Genomic DNA, 18,227 nt, shown 5'->3' with positions numbered 1-18,227 from the left:
AAAAAGAAATATCTGGCGCCGCTTCTTAGGGGAACTTTGGAGCCGAGCAATTAGCTCTCCTGCACCGCAGGCGTATCTCGAGGGAGGATGCTACCTTGCAGTCTCCCCGGCAACTTCGCGCTCGCTCATTGTCGGATGGCGGTATACTATACAATGAACACCGTGCTGTTGTGTGCGAGTGGCTCGACCAACAAATGAAAAATAAGCATACATAAAGTCTGAGTGTACGTGTACTTTAGACTCTGTGGAAACTTGCACCTCGTGGAGCTTTGTGCCGGCATTTAAGTCATCGGTATAACTTTTTTGTTAAATGTAAGTAGAAGGCGAGCAAGGCTTGAAACGCATGCATCGGGTTTTTTTTTGTGTGTGGCGCCAAATGGGGCCGAGGAACGGAAATGATTTTGTCGTTGTTAGCGGAAGGACGTCTGCGGTGAAGCCTAACCCGACAAGGATGACGATTCCGCTTGTGGCAAACAATACCCGAAAGCGTCGGCCAGCCTGTCTGAGCCGTGCGTGGGTGGTGCATCTCCTTTTCAGCCACGCTGTGCACCAACGCGCTGCAGAGTTCATTCCCTTGCGAAACGTCTTCGCTCGATGTGCGTTTCTCAGGAGACTCCGGTTTGTGCATACACTCGGTGTCTCGGGTGTAATGGCAGATTAACCCTATATACGCAGTCACGTATGTATAGAATATGCATATGTGTGTTCTTTGTGTGCTTTGTGACGCAATCGGATCTGCGAGACTCATTGGTTGATTTCCGCCGTCTAAGCGCACGTCTCGCATTGTAAATTATATTGTCACCCTATAGGTACCCCGAGATCAACACTTTAAGATTAAATTCAGGGGAGTTTTTTTTCCGTGGCCTACGCACGATTTCATTACGAGGCACGTTTTATTGGGGAACTTCGAAATAATTTCGACCACCTGATGTTGTTAAGGTACAGCACGAGACAGTATACACGGGAGTTTCGCTCTGATAATTTGACAATTTATGGTTTGCGGGGAAGCCGCGAACCAAATAGTTGCCAACATCTTTTTTTTTTTCGTTCTATTTGCGCTACGCCACCATCGAGATGCGGCCGCAGCGGCTCGGAATCGAACCGGCGACCTCGTGCACTGCTGCACAACGCCGTAGCCACTGAGTTGCCGCGGCGGCTAATTTCAAGAGCAAAATAAACCTCTGGAGCGCCTGAGGCTTCCCAGCCATCCTAGAGTTTTTCGGCGGGAAATTAAACCGTACGCGCAACATTGCGAAGGCAAGCTTTTGCCGCGAGCCTTGTCCTCGTTCGAAGATTGGTGGAAGGCGAGAGCCGAGGTTCGTTATAGGGGGCGGCGTATATGAAGCCATCGCGCATGCGCGAGTTTGATTTCCTTGGGACGCGCTGTAGCTTGAGGCTTGCGAATTTTACGCGGGAAAAATTACAACTGGCGGGATTTCATCGGCAACTTAGAACGATGGGGAAAGAATATTAGCTAAAGAATATTACGGAGACGTGAGAATTCGTACGGATACCGTTTTAATTTTGCGAACGAAGCAAACTGCACAGCAAGAAAGTGCGCGATGAAACAGAGACGTATACATTTGGTGCTTTGCGGAGTGCGTGCGCTTGTGATGCATTATGGGCACTGATAAGGATCTCGATCGGGTGAGGTGGGGCTTCACCTCAAGAGTATTCACTTCATAAGTACATGGGTGTGACTCTCATCCGAGTCTCGAGCGCTTCTGATTAACACGGGGCCTAGGGCCGCCATAAATAATCCCTTGCGGTCTTGTGGTCGTCGCTGTTTTCTTGGGGAGCCTGTGGCTGTATTAGTGCATCGTCAGGTTCTGTCGTCAACGAACCTCCTCTTGGTCCTTCCCTTTGTCTCAGCTCGGGGAATAAAAGGGGTGACGAGGTTTCGGAGAAGAGCAATTATGTCGACATGGGGACGACAGCTTGAAAGGTTCTCACACTTGACAGGTCGATGTCCAGGCTTATCCTAACAGCCTTTTCTGGGACGAGGCAAATCATCTTGTCATGGGAACGTGCGCCTGAATGTCTCACATTTGACAGGTCGATATCATAACAGTACCTTGTATGGGAAAGTATACTGCCGCACTTGTGCTCCGTTCGGTCTCGCAGAAGAATTCACCTTCGTGCTCTTGAAACGTACGAGTTACTTTTTGAGCATGTTCGATTTGATTTGACGTTTAGATATTCATCATCATCATCAGCCGGGTTACGCCCACTGCAGGGCAAAGGCCTCTCCAATACCTCTCCAACAACCCCGGTCATGCACTAATTGTGGCCATGTCGTCCCTGCAAACTTCTTAATCTCATCCACCCACCTAACTTTCTGCCGCCCCCTGCTACGCTTCCCTTCCCTTGGAATCCAGTCCGCAACCCTTAATGACCATCGGTTATCTTCCCTCCTCATTACATGTCCTGCCCATGCCCATTTCTTTTTCTTAATTTCAACTAAGATGTCATGAACTCGCGTTTGTTCCCTCACCCAATCTGCTCTTTTCTTATCCCTTAACGTTACACGCATCATTCTTCTTTCCATAGCTCGTTGCGTCGTCCTCAATTTGAGCAGAACCCTTTTCGTAAGCCTCCAAGTTTCAGCCCCGTAGGTGAGTACTGGTAAGACACAGCTATTATACGCTTTTCTCTTGAGGGATAATGGCAACCTGCTGTTCATGATCTGAGAATGCCTGCCAAACGAACACCAGCCCATTCTTATTCTTCTGATTATCTCCGTCTCATGATCCGGATCCGCCGTCACTACCTGCCCTAAGTAGATGTATTCCCTTACCACTTCCAGTGCCTCGCTACCTATTGTAAGTTGCTGTTCTCTTCCGAGACTGGTAAACATTATTTTTGTTTTCTGCAGGTTAATATTTAGGCCCACTCTTCTGCTTTGCCTCTCCAGGTCAGTGAGCATGCATTGCAATTGGTCCCCTGAGTTACTAAACAAGGCAATATCATCAGCGAATCGCAAGTTACTAAGGTATTCTCCATTAACTTTTATCCCCAATTCTTCCCAATCCAGGTCTCTGAATACCTCCTGTAAACACGCTGTGAATAGCATTGGAGAGATCGTATCTCCCGGCCTGACGCCTTTCTTTATTGGGATTTTGTTGCTTTCTTTATGGAGGACTACGGTAGCTGGGGAGCCGCTATAGATATCTTTCAGTATTTTTACATATGGCTCGTGTACACCCTGGTTCCGTAATGCCTGCATGACTGCTGATGTTTCAACTGAATCAAACGCTTTCTCGTAATCAATGAAAGCTATATATAAGGCTTGGTTATATTCCGCACATTTCTCTAACACCTGATTGATAGTGTGAATATGGTCTATTGTTGAGTAGCCTTTACGGAATCCTGCCTGGTCCTTTGCTTGACAGAAGTCTAAGGTGTTCCTGATTCTATTTGCGATTACCTTAGCAAATAGTTAGTAGGCAACTGACAGTAAGCTGATCGGTCTATAATTTTTCAAGTCTTTGGCGTCCCCTTTCTTATGGATTAGGATTACGTTAGCGTTCTTCCAAGATTCCGGTACGCTCGAGGTCATGAGGCATTGCGTATACAAGGTGGCCAGTTTCTCTAGAGCAATCTGTCCACCATCCTTCAACAAATCTGCTGTTACCTGATCCTCCCCAGCTACCTTCCCCCTTTGCATATCTCCCAAGGCTTTCTTTACTTCTTCCGGCGTTACCTGGGGGATTTCGAATTCCTCTAGACTATTTTCTCTTCCATTATCGTCGTGGGTGCCACTGGTACTGTAAAAATCTCTATAGAACTCCTCAGCCACTTGAACTATTTCATCCATATTAGTAATGATATTGCCGGCTTTGTCTCTTAACGCATACATCTGATTCTTGCCAATTCCTAGTTTCTTCTTTACTGCTTTTAGGCTTCCTCCGTTCCTCAGAGCATGTTCAATTCTATCCATATTATACTTCCTTATGTCCGCTGTCTTACGCTTGTTGATTAACTTCGAAAGTTCTGCCAGTTCTATTCTAGCTGTAGGGCTAGAGGCTTTCATACATTGGCGTTTCATGATAAGATCTTTCGTCTTCTGCGATAGTTTGCTGGTATCCTGCCTAATGGAGTTACCACAGACTTCCACTGCACACTCCTTAATGATGCTCACAAGATTGTCGTTCATTGCTTCAGCACTAAGGTCCTCTTCCTGAGTTAAAGCCGAATACCTATTGTGTAGCTTGATCTGGAATTCCTCTATTTTCCCTCTTACCGCTAACTCATTGATTGGCTTCTTATGTACCAGTTTCTTCCGTTCCCTCCTCAGGTCTAGGCTAATTCGAGTTCTTACCATCATGTGGTCATTGCAGCGCACCTTGCCGAGCACGTCCACATCTTGTTATGATGCCAGGGTTAGCGCATAGTATGAAGTCTATTTCATTTCTAGTCTCGCCGTTCGGGCTCCTCCACGTCCACTTTCGGCAATCCCGCTTGCGGAAGAAGGTATTCATTATCCGCATATTATGCTGTTCCGCAAACTCTACTAATAACTCTCCCCTGCTATTCCTAGTGCCTGTGCCATATTCCCCCGCTGCCTTGTCCCCCGCCTGCTTCTTGCGTACCTTGGCATTAAAGTCGCCCATTAGTATAGTGTATTTTGTTTTCACTCTACCCATCGCCGTTTCCACGTCCTCATAGGAGCTTTCGACTTCCTTGTCATCATGGCTGGATGTAGGGGCGTAAACCTGTACAACCTTCATTTTGTACCTCTTATTAAGTTTCACAACAAGACCTGCCACCCTCTCGTTAATGCTATAGGATTCCTGTATCTTAGCAGCTATATTCTTATTAATCAGGAATCCGACTCCTTGTTCTCGTTTCTCCGCTGAGCCCCGGTAGCACAGGACGTGCCCGCTTTTTAGCACCGTATATGCTTCTTTTGTCCTCCTAACCTCACTGAGCCCTATTATATCCCATTTACTGTCCTATAATAGCACTGCTACACTCGCCTCACTGGATAACGTTCTAGCGTTAAACGTTGCCAGGTTCATATTCCAATGGCGGCCTGTCCGGAGCCAGGGAGATTCTTAGCACCCTCTGCTGCGCCGCAGGTCTGACCGGCGCCGTGGTCAGTTGCTTCGCAGCTGCTGGGGACTGAGAGGGCCGGGGTTTGATTTTTGTGTTCATATAGTAGGTTGTGGCCAAGTACTGCACCAGGGTGGCCAATCCTGCTCTGGTGAGGGAGTGCGTTACCGGTTCTGGTCACCGGGATCAGGCCACACTCCAGGCCTGTTTATGCAATTTTATCGACACGCGAATTCTTTTTTTTTTAATCCGGTGGAAAATTGCCGGCACCGGGATTCGAACTACGGACATCTTGCACGCGAGGCGGGTGTTCTACCTCTACGCCACCGCTGCACCGTTTAGATATTATTGATATATTAGTATTATTAGAAAAACAATGTGTCACACATTTGTTTTACTCTCTGTTGTAACACAGATGCTGTACGACATGTTACACAGCTCGCCCGGGCATATAGGTACGTTACCGTCTTCCGGCAAATGGATCGTGCCTACAAAACGAAGCTGCCCTACGTCGCGGTTACTACAGGGCGCATAGCAAAGTTTTTCTTGGATTGTTGGTGACCAGAAAACAAACGTTATCCAAGCAAGAACTTATCGAAGGACTCTGCTTGTACCTTGCTTCCGAAAGAGATGAGGATGAGATATATCGGACGCCCGCAGTAATTCTAGATTGACTGTACATAGTTTCTTATTGTACATGTTACTCTATATGCTGTCCGTAAGTATACACGCTTACTCTAAGTAATTGCAATACAGATCGCTTTCCTAATCGATCCGCCTTCGTTTCCAAGAAGATTCGACCGGGTAGTTATATATAGTGAGTGCGGGAATGTATTACATAAACACACACATAACCCGCGTCCCACCTTCGAACATCCGGGAGAGCTTTCCCTGTTCTCCAGTCTCCCGCGTCAAGATAAGGGCTCTGAGATGGGGGAGGATCCGCGCCGATGCATGCCGAGACAGGCTGCTCCACTGTCGCAACAATTCAACGAAGAAATGACGCCACAGTGGCACCTGTGCCCCACACGCGGAGCGGTGCCGCCTCGTTGAGGTGAAGTGCTCGGACGAAACCGCATAGTACACGCGACGACAGCTCAACAGTCGGGCCCATTAGATGCGGTAACGCGTCGGCTAATTCCCCCCTCGCCGTGGAATCCGCCACGGTTCGTCAAACACGCCACGTGTGCTGCGGGCTCGCCGATTCCATGCCGGATTACGCTGCTTCCTTGGAATGACGCGAATCGATACAGTCGGTGGCGGGCGAGTGAGAACGGGGGTACCGTATTTGCTCGAAAGTAGGCGGATACTTTAAAGAAAGAAAGAAAAGAACTGGTCAGAACTTTGCATCGCTATCTTTCTCGGTATGCGATGCACGTAATAACTGCGACGTCTCGGCAACTGCGCGCGTGTGCTTCACGGCCGGCCATGTACGCTCTCATTCGTCAAAGTGGCGTTTGAATATCTCGTGTCCCCCACTGAACTTGCGATAAGCGTGAATTAAATTATAGGGTTTTACGTGCCGAAACCACGATCTGATTATGAGGTACGCCAAAAAGCGTGCGCGCGATCGTGGTCTAGTGGTTAGAGCTAACACTACAGTAATGCTGTGATATAAGACGGAAGCTGCATAGTACCGTCGGTCTCGCTTTATATATATATATATATATATATATATATATATATATATATATATATATATATATATATATATATATATATATATATATATACAGATCGTCCGCGCCAGCCAATATATATGGCGAAATTAAAACACGTATAGAGCTGCGCTCAAACTTTGCATTAAGAATTATCGTAATCGTCGGAGAATTCTTTTGTTTTTCGTTTTTATCCTTTTGAATTTCGGGGGTCCGCTTGGAAATGAGGCCGACCTATATTCGAGTAAACGTGGTACCCCTTCTCGTCTCCGCGGCTTTAGCGAGGATAGATGACAACGGCGCCCCGCGGTAAGCCGCTTTTCTCCCTGCCTACGCCCTTCTCGCGTTCGGCATTCGCGATCTCCGTTCAACTCGCTGTTGTTCTAGCGCCGGCACGTCGGCGTGTGCGCACGCGCAGAAGCGGTGACGACAGCTCGTGATTGATGAACCATCGGTGCACTTCTGAGCTGAGGCGATGAAGTAAGATTGGGGATTTATTCCAACACGGCGCAGCCGTAAAAACCGCCGACACAGACGTCTCCTTGGAAACTCAAAGGCGAGCTTTGCGGATAAGGGTGAATGATTTTCAGCGCTAAAATTGAAGTGCACGTGGCGAAGGTTGCGGAGACGTAAATGATGTCTGCACACTCTTAAGGTTTTATGATTGATGCAGTGCGGTGGCTTCTAGTACACGCTGATTTGGCTCGGTATAAAATATTTGGAACACCTGAGGGCATTGTTATGTCTCACAACGCCGCCCGCATATATATATAAAGCATTTATTTGTTGTGTAATCAAGGATAGCCACGTATGTAGGCATACCGACACGAACACAATGAATTTGAGAAACTAGGGGTTTGTTTGAGCCGAGATTTGTTACTTGCCGCGTTAAGATCTCCTCAGATATTGCGATATTGAAGTCAACTATGCGCCTATAACCGGTGGCCACAGAGATTCAGATATTGGGCAGCGTGCAGCGTTTCATCTTGGACGCCATGACGCCTCTGGGTTGCCCGCCAGAATGTGCCCCAATTTGTGCAGATAACTGTTTAATGCCCAGTTTCACCTGGAGTGATATTGTACTACGGTTTTCGGAGCCGCTATAGCCGAACATGCGGTCCTTGCATCGCATTTCACATGCAGCCGTCCTGGCGGCTGCCAGCTTTAAATTTGCGAGCAGCAAGTGGAACATTTGGTTATTGTTCGCATATGGGGGGTGGGGGGGGGGGGTGTATGCATTCCTATTCGATACAATGAAAGTAAGAAAAACGATAAAAATATTTACATTATCATGCCTTTTATAGCTCAACGGACCACTATTATGCCCACACAAAATTTGAGCGGAGAGATCACCTTGACACATACAGTCGGCCACAAAAGTTTACGGCGCACGGGACTTGCGAAAAAAGTTTAATTTATGCAAAGCCTGAGCTGATAGCCTCGAATTCAAACTTTCAACCTCCAGTTTTTACGACCTGGGCACTGATTCCTGTGATGCATTAACAAAGCAGAAATTTTAGTTTGTTGGTGAACCCTTGTCCAGTAACTTTCGCGGTCGTCTGGACAAATTCATCTAGCAAGGCGCGTTGTTACTGATTACCGGCTGACGCCACAGCATCTCTTTCATAGGCAACTCCAACACCATCTAACATTGAAAAATCACGTCCACGTGTATGCCCATTTGCTAAGCGCGCAACGTCACACGCGTGAAATTGCAAGTGAAATTGTGACACGGGTTGAACGCAGAGGAACATGACTTGAAGACACACGTGTACTCGAATGAACGCGCTCTTGAGTGGCCGACGTCACACCATCTGCGGCTTCCACTCCGGTCTTATTTGCATTATTGCGAAATGGGATGCAAGGCCTAGTTCTCCCTATCTCTTCTCTGGGGTTGTGCTTCAGGATTGTAACGCAACATTCGCAAGCTAATCTCTTTGATTTTGCCCGTGTACGTATGTTTCATTTATGTGTATTCCATATTGCGTTATTCAAAAGAACAAACTAGTGTACTAGTTGATGCTGCATAACTTGAGGTATAGCGGAGAAGGGCACGAAGCACGACAGGGAAGACGAGGACACCTGGCTCTGTCGTCGTGCGTGTGCTTTTGCGCTATACGTAAAGTGATGCGTTATTCGCTAGACAACATGTTGAGCAGGAAAGTCGACCTGTTTGATACTGTACTGAACAAAAAAATGTAGACGTCTACATTTAACTCCTCCTTCCCCCCACCCTCCCCACACAGTGACACACGTACACAGGCGCATGTACGTACATATATTTTTATTGTCTTATGCGTTGTCGGTTGAACGGGCCCAAAAAGAAGTAATAGTGCGCCAATATGCAAGTAATATCGCTTTTCTATATTTCTTGTGTAATGTGGTATGAGAATTATGAATCCCACGTCTGTTCCTGCTTGACATAACGCCAAACAAGCACTTGAACCCATAATATTAGAGTATGTAATCAGGCTTTGCTGCACTTCATTATGCGTTCGTCGGAAGTGTGGTCGTGGTGATAGATAAAGAATGATAATAAGGAGATGGGAAGAGAAATAAACAACTTCGTTGCAACTTCCAATGTTCAGACACGCACATTCTTTTCGAGCGAATTCGGGGACGCTACGCCGAATTACATTTGCATGTACGGAACCGACTGCAAGCTGCTTTCAGCTCGCGTGTGGTATTACGTCACTATATGCTATTTAAGCAAGTCTCCCTCCGATCATTTGCACTCGCAATAATTGATCGCACAACCATCGCTGTCGGATTCCAGCAAAAAATCCTCAATCACGGAGGCGTGTCGACGCAACCGGTTTGAAGCTGCGCCACAGTTTCGAACGTGGCCAGCTGTTGAACTCCCTCGCACGGGTGAGCAACCGCCAGCTGAATTTTTCGGCACTTCCACTTTGAAGATATATGTTGCAAATATGAACCAGAAAATACGATGTGGTGCGATGCTCATTCCAGGAAGCGTTCCCATGTTTGGAAAGCGGTTTCATTGATCGTCAGATTCCGACCGGCGTACGAGGCCAAAGTCCAATCTTTAAGTTCGAGTCACGTGTAGCCGCGACGATCGAACGCCGGAGAAGGCGCACACGCTCTCACGGGTACAAAAAGAACACTCTTGCTCGTGTATGGTTGTTCTTGTTCTTTCTGAACCCGCCGTGGTTGCTCAGTGGCTATGGTGTTGGGCTGCTAAGCACGAGGTCGCGGGATCGAATCCCGGCCGTGGCGGCCGCATTTCGATGGGGGCGAAATGCGATAACACCCGTGGTACTTAGATTAAGGTGCGCGTTAATGAACCCCAGGTGGTCCACATTTCCGGAGTCCTCCACTACGGCGTGCCTCATAATCCGAAATTGGTTTTCGCACGTTAAACCCCATAATTTAATTTAATTAATTTTTGTTCTTTCTGAATAGAACATATTCTTGTTTACTTGTTTCCTGATGTTTTCTAATTTCTGTGGCTTTTTGTTCGTGTATACGCGAGTGTTGTGCTGCAACGTGGCACTCAAGAGAGACTTCATTTGCAACTACCCAAAGACCTTCATTTTTTGTGTGAATACTTATATTGCGGAAACATTTATATTTAGTGAAATGTTATATTCTGTGAGCGCTAACTTAAGATAAAAGCGCGTTGTTATCGTTCCTTATCGTCAACTGCAGAAGCCTCCAAAACAAAAGGTGAAAGTCAGATGGTAACGATAGGGATTGTTATGTCTTCCGTGGCAACTATGTTAGTTATAGAAAAGATGAAGACTGTCACGGGGGTGGTGTGTTTACTCTTATTGATAAAAAAATACAGTCGCTGATGTTAAGCAAGTCAGATGATTCTACTGACGCTGTCTGTGTTCAACTTTGTTTTGTAACATGGAAAATCGCTGGCAGTCTGTTCCTTTCACAGGCCGCCTGGCAGTAAGGTACAGGTTTTAACTAAGCTAGTCGAAGATGCAGAAGTGAGAAATTATGACTCCTTGGTGATCAGTGATGATTTCCATTTAGCCGAAATTAATTGGGCGCAAAAAACCACAATACCTAATGTGTCTAGTGCGTCGGCAAAAGAATTGATGAAGTTATACAACTCACTTGCGTTATCGCAGTTGGTGGGCCAACCTACACGTGGAAGTAATGTGTTAGGCTTATTTTGACTAATTTCCCTGTGGATACGGAACATGTGCTTATCTTGCCAGGCATAAGTGACCATAACGCTGTTTTGTGCAAACTGAAATTGGAGTACTAGAAAGTCGCTAATAGTGCAGGTAGACTAATTTACTGTAGCTACCGGAAAGCTTAAGTTAATGAAGTTTCGTTGGCACTTGACTTGTATTACGACGTATTTGAATCATTGCCAGAGTCGCTTAACGTAGACGAAGTGTGGCGTTTACTTAAAAATAAGGTTTTAATGTTAAATGCGAAAACACCCGTGTACTTAGATTTAGGTGCACGTTAAAGAACCCCAGGTGGTCGAAATTTCCGGAGTCCCCCACTACGGCGTGCCTCATAATCAGAAAGTGGTTTTGGCACGTAAAAACCCATAATTTGCAAGGTTTTAATGTTGCGTGACCAATTGGTCCCGTCATGAATAATGACGGCAAGGCGGGGTAGAAGTAAGCCGTGGTTCACGAGGGAAGTGTGAAAAAGAAATCGAGTGTACACGGTGTACAGAAAGAAACGGACACCCCAGAAAAAGGAACAATCGCAAAAAGCTTCAAATGTCGCAAAGTCACACGCGAAAGGTATTTTTTATGCTTCTTTGTATTCTAGGTTAAAAAGTAACCATAGGTAATTCTGGCAATTTATCAAGAGGAATAGAAAAGGCGAAGCGCCGATTCCTGTGCTCGAATGCAACGGGTCTGTTGTTCAGGATAGCTCCGATAAGGCAGGATGTTCTAGCTCCTTCTTCAGTTCTGTTTTTTCTGCACGCGCAACTAAAACTGATTGAGTGTTTGACTACGGGCTTATCGAAGGGGAACCCATGAATGACATCATCTTCGACAGGAAGGGCGTTCAACTACGACTTCAGCGCTTAAGTACGACTAGTGCCAGCGGTCCCGGTGACCTGCCGAACTTTCTGCTTTCCGCTTGTGCAATCCCTTTGTCTAAATACGTTTATGTGCTCTTTAGTAAGTCCTTAACATGCGAAATATTGCCTGCAGACTAGAAAATTGCCAATGTTGTTCCTATTCCAAAGTCAGGACCACGAAAATCTGTGTTTAATTATCGGCCGGTAACCTTGACTAGTGTAGTTTGCAAGATACTTGAGCATGTACTTTTTAGCAACATCATGGGCCGCTTAAACTTGTTTTCTTTTTGATCCCTCAGCAACACAGATTTCGACACGGTTTTCTTGTATTACTCAGCTTACAGAATTGACACACGTGTTAGCATCCACCCTAGACAAAGGGGGTTGTGTAAATTGCATCTTTTTAGGTTTAATGAAGGCTTTTGAAGTAGTTCCACACTCTTTGCTGCTTGAAAAATTCTCGTGGTGCAACATAAATAAAATGGTTGTTGAATGGATAAAAGAATGCTTAAATTGCAGGAAACAACGCATAGTTGCTCGCGATAAACCGTCGCGTGGTGTTGGTGTGTCTTCGGGGGTGCCTTAACGTTCGGTTTTGAATCCGCTATAGTCTTTGTTTTACGTGAATGACATTGCCATTGGCATAACATCTTTTATTCGATTGTTTGTGGATGACTGCGTTTTGTATCGTGTTGTGAAAAGTCCCAACGATTACATTGAACTAAAGAAGGATTTAAACAATGCAGAGGGGTGTGATAAAGGGGGCGGGGGTATAAATCTTGATAAAACTGTGCAGATGTGCTTTTCGAGACGAAGGTCACCACACGTATATACGTATAGCATTAACGAGACAAGTCTTGTATCCGTGTGTGAACATAAATACCTTGGTGTGTACTTGATCCCACAATTATGACGGCAACGTCATGTTAACTATATAATTGCTAGGGCATGTAGAGTCCTTGGTATGTTACGTAGAAATGCGAAATGCTTTCCTTTAGAAACAAGGAACTTACTTTACAATACTAACATAAGGCCAATACTGGTATATGCTTCTACCATCTGGGAGCCCTGGACTGGGACAGACATAATGAAACTAGATAGAGTTTCCTAAACAAAGGAAAACTTAGGCTGGAATACACTTCAAAATTGTAGAATAACATTCAGATTAAACTTTTTGCACAATATATGTCATTCTAAAATGGGGCTCAATCGTGATAGCTACATAAAGGCGCCAGAGTACACTTCTGCAAGGCGCGATCACCCACTTAAGATTAAAAAGCATAGGTGTAGAACAGAGCTTTTTGAGATGTCTTTTTTCCTGAGACGGTCAGTGAAGGAAAGAGGTTGACTCGTGATGTTGTATCGCTATCTTCAAGTGATGCTGTTTCTTCAGCCGTGTAATTTGTATTTAATTTCTGTACTTTGTGCTTGCGTCACCAGAACCGCTTTGTTTTGCTTCGCGCATGTACGATATGCTCTCATTATTCTTTTTTTTTTTTTTGAGTCGGCGATTTGCCATGAACTGTAATTTCTTGATGTGTTCCATGTGAACTGCTTTATTTGTAAATGATATATCTACTGTAGCGTGCCGCAGTGTGGCCGCCTAAAAAGCGGTACGGCTTTGGTCTCTCTCTCTCTCTCCTTTCATTCCTGTACTGTTTCCCCCAGTGCAAGATACCAAACCGGACCTGCGTCTGGTTAATCTCCCTGCCTCTCCGCTCTTCCAGTTCTCTCTCTGTCTCTGTCTCTCTCTCTATCTTGGTTGGCAGAAAAAAGAACGGCAATCTTCGTAAGAGAGGATGCTTATAAACTTCAAAAAAAAAAGTTGGTTTAGAATTAGTGCCAACTCTACGTACAGTATTATTTTATCAAATTTTCCGGTTATGCTATATTGACGCTACTCACTTCGGCAAAGCATAGCGAGTTCGGCGAAAGCAGTTGCTGGCGAGTGCGTTTGAAAGAAAGTGTCAGTAAACCTTCCCGTCTGACATCCTGTGAATGACGCTAACGGCGAAGTGCCCTGGCTCGAAGCGACGATAAATTTGCCCGTCTGACGTCTTTTTCCGGATCACTGGCCTGAAGTAGAGTTTCCAGTGACTCTAGCCTGGACCAGACAATGTAGTTGTCTGTTACCCCGTTTGCTAGTGTATGTTGTGGGCGTGTGTAATGTATTGGGATAGACAGTTCAGCGAGTTGTTAGGCGTTCACGTTGAAGTTCGTGCAGCGCTCACAGTTGGACGAAAGGCAAGAAACCATGTGCCGTGTGCTATCCCGTACACCGTTCCTTTTCTTGCGTGACCTGGAAACTTGTTCCAAGTGGATACGCCTTACACACTCAACGGCTACAATTCTTAAATTGCAATATGGGCCGTAAAGTAATTATTCAAGAATATAATTAGTGGATTCTTGTTAATTAGTGGAATATGCGTTTCCATTTGTCGTGCAAGTCGTCCTCTCTGAATACTTCGGCTTAAGAACTAGGATTATGTTATCAGCAACAGGCTTTTTTTTAAAATTCCATATTATTTAAAAATGATCGCCCTGTTTATTCGACTCTTTATAGAACAAACTATGGTGCTATTTGGCCACATCTAGCCCTTGCTCCTATAAACTCCGATGATCATCATCATCATAAACCAAACTAGGAATCCCGATGTACTGACCTGGAATGCCAGCGTGCTCGCATTGGGCGCTTCGTTTTGTTTTTCTTGCAGAAGCGTAAATTGTTTTTGTGGTTGTTTCACTGACACCTCGCGCTTCCTCTCGGCGTCGTCGTCCCCGCGCCGATTTCACTCCCGAGTCATTGGCGTCAAGGAAACTGGCGCGAACTCAATGAGAGACGCGGCGATCATTTCAAACAGCCCGATTGGCGTTTGCACGATATAAGTGCACGTGCGACTAATACAATAAAGAAATAAAAAACGGTTGTTGCTTAATGATGAAAGCATCAAGCTACTGCGCTGGATGACGGAGGTATGATCCCACCATCGGACACGTAGTTCAATTTCTTTTTCTTTTTTTTTTTGATGCGAAATAGTGAAATGGCCCGTTGAGCGAAAAAGCCGGCAGTATCTTTAGTAGCGAAATGGCACCTAGCTTCCCATTCGCTGTGACGTCACGTCGTGAGCACACCTCGCGCGCTCGTGACGCTGGCTCGCGCTTGTTGGCTCGGGCCTCGATGGACCAGAGCGGGCGAAACGGGACACCTGCCGCTGCTTTAGCGCGCCAGGCGTTGCATGAGGAGAGAAGGCATCGCCGCGACGCCACGTCATCTTCACTCTCGCGCTCGGGAGCCTGCGTTATCCGCGCGTCCCTTGTCCGCGCAAGCTCTCGCCTGCGTTGTAACTGTGCCTCGGCGAGGCCAGATCAAAACGCGCCAAGTGTCTCAAGGTGCTCCCTGGCCCGCGAGGAGTTCGTAACTCGAAGGACCGCTCAGCGGCGTTCAAATGGACATTAATGCTTTTGCATTCACAACTCATAAGAACTGCTTAGGTTTCTTCCAGTATTTAAGTGGGAGCTATTCGGTAAGACAGCGGCAACAGCCACGATCACAAAATTTCGGGGCTTTACTGTAAATATATAAATATGTATATATATATATATATATATATATATATATATATATATATATATATATATATATATATATATATATATATATATATATATATATTGGAATCTGAACCTGGCAACGTTTAACGTTAGAACGCTATCTAGTGAGGCGAGTCTAGCGGTGTTATTGGAGGAATTAGAGGGTAGTAAATGGGATATAATAGGGCTCAGTGAGGTTAGGAGGACAAAAGAAGCATATACAGTGCTAAAAAGCGGGCATGTACTGTGTTACCGCGGCTTAGCGGAGAGACGAGAACTAGGAGTCGGATTCCTGATTAATAAGGAAATAGCTGGTAACATACAGGAATTCTATAGCATTAACGAGAGGGTGGCAGGTCTTGTTGTGAAACTTCATAAGAGGTAAAAATTGAAGGTGGTACAAGTCTATGCCCCTACATGCAGTCATGATGACCAGGAAGTCGAAAGGTTTTATGAAGACGTGAAATCGGTGATGGGTAAAGTCAACACAATATACACTATACTGATGGGCGACTTCAATGCCAGGGTAGGCAAGAAGCAGGCTGGAGACAAGTCAGTGGGGGAATATGGCATAGGCTCTAGGAATAGCAGAGGAGAATTATTAGTAGAGTTTGCAGAACAGAATAATATGCGGATAATGAACACCTTTTTCCGCAAGCGGGTTAGTCGAAAGTGGACGTGGAGGAGCCCGAATGGTGAGACTAGAAATGAAATCGACTTCATACTCTGCGCGAACCCTGGCATCATACAAGATGTAGACGTGCTCGGCAAGGTACGCTGCAGTGACCATAGGATGGTAAGAACTCGAATTAGCCTAGACTTGAGGAGGGAACGGAAGAAACTGGTACACAAGAAGCCAATCAATGAGTTAGCGGTAAGAGGCAAACTAGAGGAATTCCGGATCAAGCTACAGAACAGGTATTCGGCTTTAACTCAGGAAGAGGACCTTAGTGTTGAAGCAATGAACGACTATCTCATGGGCATCATTAAGGATTGCGCAATAGAAGTCGGTGGTAACGCCGTTAGACAGGAAACCAGTAAGCTATCGCAGGAGACGAAAGATCTGATCAAGAAACGCCAATGTATGAAAGCCTCTAACCCTACAGCTAGAATAGAACTGGCAGAACTCTCTAAGTTAATCAACAAGCGTAAGACAGCGGACATCAGGAACAATAATATGAATAGAATTGAACATGCTCTCAGGAACGGAGGAAGCCTAAAAACAGTGAAGAACAAACTAGGAATAGGCAAGAATCAGATGTGTGCGTTAAGAGACAAAGCCGGCAATATCGTTACTAATATGGATGAGATAGTTCAAGTGGCTGAGGAGTTCTATAGAGATTTATACAGTACCAGTGGCACCCACGACGATAGTGGAAGAGAGAATAGCCTAGAGGAATTCGAAATAACACAGGTAACGCCAGAAGAAGTAAAGAAAGCCTTAGGAGCTATGCAAAGGGGGAAGGCAGCTGGGGAGGATCAGGTAACAGCAGATTTCTTGAAGGATGGTGGTCAGATTGTTCTAGAGAAACTGGCCACCCTGTATACGCAATGCCTCATAACCTCGAGCGTACCGGAATCTTGGAAGAACGCTAACATAATCCTAGTCCATAAGAAAGGGGACGCGAAAGACTTGAAAAATTATAGACCGATCAGCTTACTGTCAGTTGCCTACAAACTATTTACTAAGGTAATCGCAAATAGAATCAGGAACACCTTAGACTTCTGTCAAGCAAAGGACCAGGCAGGATTCCGTAAAGGCTACTCAACAATAGACCATATTCACACTATCAATCAGGTGTTAGAGAAATGTGCGAAATATAACCAAGCCTTATATATAGCTTTCATTGATTACGAGAAAGCGTTTGATTCAGTTGAAACCTCAGCAGTCATGCAGGCATTACGGAACCAGGGTGTAGATGAGCCATATGTAAAGATACTGCAAGATATCTATAGCGGCTCCACAGCCACCGTAGTCCTCCACAAAGAAAGCAACAAAATCCCTATAAAGAAAGGCGACAGACACGGAGATACGATATCTCCCATGCTATTCACAGCATGTTTACAGGAGGTATTCAGAGGCCTGGAGTGGGAAGAATTGGGGATAAAAGTTGATGGAGAATGCCTTAGCAACTTGCGATTCGCTGATGATATTGCCTTGCTTAGTAACTCAGGAGACCAATTGCAATGCATGCTCACTGTCCTGGAGAGGCAAATCAGAAGGGTGGGTCTGAAAATTAATCTGCAGAAAACTAAAGTATTTTTTAACAGTCTCGGAAGAGAACAGCAGTTTACGATAGGTAGCGAAGCACTGGAAGTGATAAGGGAATACATCTACTTAGGGCAGGTAGTGTCCACGGATCCGGATCATGAGACTGAAATAACCAGAAGAATAAGAATGGGCTGGGGTGCGTTTGGCAGGCATTCTCAAATCATGAACAGCAGGTTGCCACTATCCCTCAAAAGGAAAGTGTATAACAGCTGTGTGTTACCAGTGCTCACATATGGGGCAGAAACCTGGAGGCTTACGAAAAGGGTTCTGCTTAAATTGAGGACGACGCAACGAGCTATGGAAAGAAGAATGATCGGTGTAACGTTAAGCGATAAGAAAAGAGCAGATTGGGTGAGGCAACAAACGCGGGTAAACGACATCTTAGTTGAAATCAAGAAAAAGAAATGGGCATGGGCCGGACATGTAATGAGGAGGGAAGATAACCGATGGTCACTAAGGGTTACGGACTGGATTCCAAGGGAAGGGAGGCGTAGCAGGGGGCGGCAGAAAGTTAGGTGGGCGGATGACATTAAGAAGTTTGCAGGGACTACATGGCCACAATTAGTACATGACCGGGGTAGTTGGAGAAGTATGGGAGAGGCCTTTGCCCTGCAGTGGGCGTAAC

Source organism: Dermacentor variabilis, chromosome 6 (genome assembly GCF_050947875.1).
Source record: "Dermacentor variabilis isolate Ectoservices chromosome 6, ASM5094787v1, whole genome shotgun sequence".
Classification (NCBI taxonomy): Eukaryota; Metazoa; Arthropoda; class Arachnida; order Ixodida; family Ixodidae; genus Dermacentor; species Dermacentor variabilis.
Note: the sequence above shows the minus strand (reverse complement) of the source record.